We start from the raw sequence: 6,022 nt of genomic DNA on the forward strand, positions 1-6,022 counted from the left end.
CTGTTTGTAGCATATCCAATGAAAATGCAATCAACAGTTTTTGATCCTATTTTAACCCTTTTAGGTAAAGAAACTTGTACCTTTGCTAGACACCCCCACACTTTGAAATATTTCAAGTTGGGTTTTTTTCCTTTCTATTTTTCATATGGAATAGATTGCGTTTTGCTGTGGGGTACTCTTTTGAGTATTCGGTTAGCTGTAAGGATAGCTTCGCCCCACAAACTCTGCGGTAATCCGGAACTTATTAATAAAGAATTCATCATTTCCTTTAATGTCCGATTTTTCCTTTCCGCAATTCCATTGGATTGAGGTATGTAAGGTGCAATAGTTTGATGGATAATTCCATATTCCGAACATATTTCTGCAAATAGAAATTTATATTCTCCACCCCTATCACTTCTACTCATTTTGATCTTTTTATTCAATTGATTCTCCACTTCATTCTTGTATTGCTTAAATGCTTCAATTGCTTCATCCTTACTATTAAGTAAATAAACATAACAATATCGAGTGCAGTCGTCAATAAAAGTAATAAAATACTTTTTCCCACCTTGAGATGGTATCGACTTCATATCACAAATGTCAGTATGAATTAAGTCTAAAGGATTTGAATTCCTTTCAATAGACTTATAAGGATGTTTTACAAACTTAGACTCAACACATATAACTTCCGCAAGGTTTTGTAATTGACATGTCCTAAACGAATATGCCATAAATTATTTGACTCCAATAAATAAGAAGAAGCTGCAATTTTATTCATACTGTCAACAACCATTATATTTAGTTTGAAGAGGCCCTCTGTGAGGTAGCCCTTTCCAACATACATTTCATTCTTGCTTACAACAACTTTATCAGAAACAAATACACATTTGAATCCGTTCTTAACAAGCAAAGAAGTAGAAACTAAATTCTTCCTAATAGTAGGAACATGAAGAATGTTGTTGAGCGTTAACACCTTGCCGGAAGTCATCTTCAGGAATATCTTCCCATAACCTTCAATCTTGGATGTTGCAGTATTTCCCATGGAAAGCTCTTCTTCGGGACAAGCAGTAGAGTAAGTCGCAAATGCTTCCTTGACAGCACAAACATGTCGAGTGGCTCCAGAGTCAATCCACCACTCCTTCGGATTTCCAACTAGGTTACATTCCGAAAGCATTGCACACAGATCATCAATGTCATAATTCTTCTCCACTATGTTGGCCTGTCCCTTCTTCTTATACTTTTTCGGGAGACGACAATCAGAGGCTTTGTGACCAATTTTTCCACAATTGTAGCAGCTGCCCTTGAATTTTTTTTTGTTCTGCTCCTTAGTCTGTCCAGAAGACCTCTTTCTCTTCTTACTTTTTGGAGCAGTCTCCTCAACGATATTAGCTCCCATGATCGTTGAATTTCTACGAGACTTCTTCTCGGCTGTTTTGTTGTCTTCCTCAATCTTGAGACGAATCACAAGATCTTCCAACTTCATTTCTTTGCGCTTGTGCTTAAGAGAGTTCTTGAAATCTCTCCACGAAGGAGGCAATTTTTCAATCATTGCAGCCACTTGAAATGCTTCATTCACAACCATACCTTCAGCAATAAGGTCATGAAAAATAAGTTGAAGCTCCTGAACTTGGGTTCCAACAGTTTTACTGTCTATCATTTTATAGTCTAGAAACTTGGCAATCACGAACTTCTTCAAGCATGCATCTTCAGTCTTGTACTTCTTCTCAAGTGCGTCCCATAATTCTTTCGAAATATTTATCGCACTGTACACATTGTACAAGTCATCCTCTAAAACGCTTAAGATATAGCCGTTGCAAAGAAAATCTGCCTGCTTCTACGCCTCAACAATCATGAATGTCTCGTTGTCCGGCATGTCCGCAGCAGGCACTGGAGGTTCTTCACTAGTGAATTTCTGCATACCAAGTGTGGTAAGCCAGAAGAACACCCTTTGCTGCCATCCTTTGAAATTGGATCCGAAAAATTTCCCCGGTTTCTCTGCCGGTGGAACAGCAGTCCGGCTGGACGAGGCTATCGTCGTTGCCGCAATAGTCGCAGAAGAATTTCCGTTATCAATTGCCATTTCTCACTGTAAACAACAGAAGAGTTCAATTAATGGCAAAATCAGAACAGTACACAATACTGTTATTAACAAAAAAATAGTATGTATAATAAATAAAACCGAAGTTTTTATATACTGTTTTACAGAAAAACGATGAAGTTTTTATATTCTTCAAATCGTCTTACGAATTTCAATACTCTGATGAAGTTTTTATATCTTCAAATCAGAATAGTAAAATTCAGAAGGAGTAGAAAATCACACAGGTTTTAATCTCCACAAATAAAATACAAAATATATAAAATAAAATAAAAATTCCCTTAAGATTGTTATTATTCTGTATTGTTGTAATAAACAATTAAACTTTTTGAAAAAATAAAACAGAAAGTTAGTAATACTTTTTTAACGAAATAGATTCTGAGAAACAAAAAACAGCCACTCAATGGTCGTAAAACACACTGGATCAATCAATCGATCTTTGACCGAATCCGAAGCCGAGCGAGCGACGACGACGGCGGCGCGAGGCTTGCCTTTTTCTTAACTCTTTAAGAGCTAGAAGAAGAACAATTATATATATATACCCATCAAAAGCCTTTTCTTTCTCCGATATAGGACAATGTCCCTTTTCCAAGGGAAACAAATATTTTATTTTCCCTCCATTTCCCATTCACCTTCTTTAAGCTACACAAGCTTAAAATCCCAACAAGCACTACTAGTAACTTAATTTTAATTTGGTTATATTACTTACTAATTTAATGTTTTTGTTAAACGATATTACACAATCAGTAGAACTTGATTGATCATCTAGTAGTCCTACGCCTGAATTAGGTATTGTCAAATTTAACTATGGATTATTAACTCGTCCAACTCATGAAACTTTGGAGGGTTAGGCTGGGAATTTTTTTAGGCATGCTAATTTAATTTGGACATATATAACCCAAATTAACACATCTAAAAGTTTGGATCCAGTTGGACTACCTTGAAATAAGAGTACTTACCTCTCTGTATTTAATTATTTATAGCTAAAGATACATACGATTATATACAAGAGAGGTTCATAGGGAACCAAATCTCCTAACCACACATATATACACGAAGGGGAAGGCTGCAAAAGGTATAGCTAGCTAACATTCCTATAATTATACTTATAATAATTGATGTTTATCCTTTACACCTAATTTAATTCGGGTCATCAATTTGGGCTAATAAAACCGCAAGGAAGTTTGTCAAAACATTGGAAAATATATAGTAGGTTAGTAACCTAACCCATAAACAATAACTTGACCTCATTAGCTAATTCTTTCCACGCTAAGAGTTAGGAATTAATATACCATATTGCACAACAAATAATCGTAACTTCTTACAAGTTTCTTTAATGGATGTTCATTACACTGATTTAGAAACTAAGAGACAATTTACGCTTGCAAGATGGAAATGGTACTCTAATTACTTAGTCAAGGATAAAAAGTAAACTAATTAACAGTAGGATGAGGATGGCTAGCTAATTAGACAAAGGACAACAATAAGTTCGTTGATTGACTATTCCATGAAACAACAAAAGGAAAAAACCCAAATTTTCTCCTAGTGCCCCGCCAGTTTAATACTACAAGTTTGGTGGCCGAAAATCAGGACTTAACGTCTAGTATTAATTCACATCAAAATGTAAATTCTAGAAATTTGGCTTGATAGAGGTTGTGATAAACTTGGCTTCCTCGTGTGAATTGTTGCATTAATTAGTTTAGTACTATTTCTTCATAGTACAAGTATATATAAAGAAGATGAATTAAAAGATGATTCTTTTAACATAAAAGTACCCACAAATCTCTTAAAACTTGAGTAGTAGTTTCTTTTAGAAATAAAAAAGGGGGAAAAACCAGAAAATGGTTAGAATTTCTACTGTTGCTACAGATAATGGCGCATTTCAGGTTCCTGAATTAACATTCATGGTAGGCATGATTGCTGCTTCAATCTCAATGATGGCGGTCGTCATATTTGCCTGTGCTAAATCCTCTGTGAAACGTAAAGGTAAAAATCCTTATAGTGATAGTGGAAAAACTTCCGATAAATCTGTTGTTAGTGAAAAAACTCCTCAAACTTCTGCCACAATCCGTGCAATTGGCGTTGAGACCACTTATAATTCCACCAACAATAGTCTCGCAGCAGCAACTTTTGTGGATATTCCAGCCATGGAAGATGTTTGCAATAATAATGATGGTGGCAAAGATAATAATCAAGGCCATGGTAGTGACACCTCAAACACTGGTGCTGACAAAAATGTAATTAGTAGTGGTCATACCAATAGTAGTGCTAACAATAATTATATGGGCGGAGGTCATACTCATGCTAGCACCGAAATTACTACTAGTGGTGGAGGTGATCACGGCGCTAGCAGTTGGAGTGGCGGTGTTGGTGATGGTGGTGGTTTTAGTGGTGGAGGTTGGTGACAAAGTTATAAATATTCTTGCTCCATTTCTACACAGTCAGTTATTTTATAAAAGTTGTAATATATGCTCAAAATCCATTCATATGTTTTTTTTTAACTTAAATAACTATTGATCTTCAAAAGCTATACCTACAAAATGTTTTAATTAAGTAGGGTTGAATCTTCAAAATCTTTTGCAAAAGCCCATATTTGGATCATGGATCTAATTTGTAGGAGATAAATTTTGTATTCTTTTTCAATTTCAACTCGACTTGTAGGCCAAATGTCATTTTAGATTCTGCAAGCTTCGTCTAATTAAACAAGTAAGAAAATTTATTTGCCTTCTATCTACCTGGCTTTCTGAAATGAAATTCCGAGAAGGTGAAGTTCAATAACTCAGTTATATATTGTTTACATGTAAAACGATATAGTTGAATTTATACGTGGTTTCTAGACAAATGAACTAATTTGATCCCGAACACTACTAGAAATACAGACTTTTCTCACGGAAGAATCGGTGGAAAATCTGTGTGAAATTTTAATACTCCCACGACATTCCCAGGGGAGACGCTCAGTGGAAAAATAGCTGATGAAAAAATAGTTTCCCAAGACATTCGTGGGTAATTCCCAGGGAGCTTTTCACAGAGAGTTTGACGAGAACTTGGTGGGGTCACTAGTGTAATTTTCCACGAACATCGTGGGAAAAGTAAAAAAATATAATAATTTAATTTTCTTAAGTTTTCCACCGATTCCGTGAGAATTATTAAAAATAATTTAGGTATATATTTTTTTTACCCACGAAAATCAGTGAAAAATGTTGAAATTCTGGAAAAATTATGCACAAAATTTCCACGGAATCGGTGGGAAATCCGTGGAAAATCTGAAAAATATTTTCATGGCCAAATCTGTTTTTAGAACTACACCTGCCAAACAGAAAGTACAACCAACAATACAAGACTAAATACAGTTAAGCATTCAAATACCAAATTCAACATGCAATCCAATTCATTTCATAAACAACAACTAATCAATCCATTTCATAATCAATATCCAACTAATAAGAAAGTAGAACAAAAACTCAAAAAATCCAACATTCAATATTCAACATCTAGGTACCATCCAAGACAAGCTAATAAAAGAATCTACTCCTTAGTTATCATCGGATGCAGGAGAACGAGGCACATGAAATGCACCAGAAACTACTCCTTAGTTATCTGAGACTTGACTTTTAACATCACTAGTGACAAGTCTTAATGCATCATCCTTTTGTCTCATTTCTTCCTCCCTTCGCCTTTCCTCTTCCTCTCTTCGCCTATCTTCTTCTTCCCTCCGCTTTGCCTCTTCTTCCCTTGCAGCCCTTTCTTGAAGATACAACTCAGTATGCTTCGCTACCTTCTTATTTAATTCCTCAAACTCATCCAAATCAACCGAGCAATGTGAGGAAGAATAAGAATCAGACAATCCAGAAGTACGACGACCGAGACTAAACTCTGATCCAAGGCCGTAAACTCTCCTCTTATGTACGCCACCAGCTGCCTTAATCCATATGTCCATAATCTCCT

The sequence above is a fragment of the Nicotiana tomentosiformis genome, chromosome 2, assembly GCF_000390325.3.
Source record: "Nicotiana tomentosiformis chromosome 2, ASM39032v3, whole genome shotgun sequence".
NCBI classification, from domain to species: Eukaryota; Viridiplantae; Streptophyta; class Magnoliopsida; order Solanales; family Solanaceae; genus Nicotiana; species Nicotiana tomentosiformis.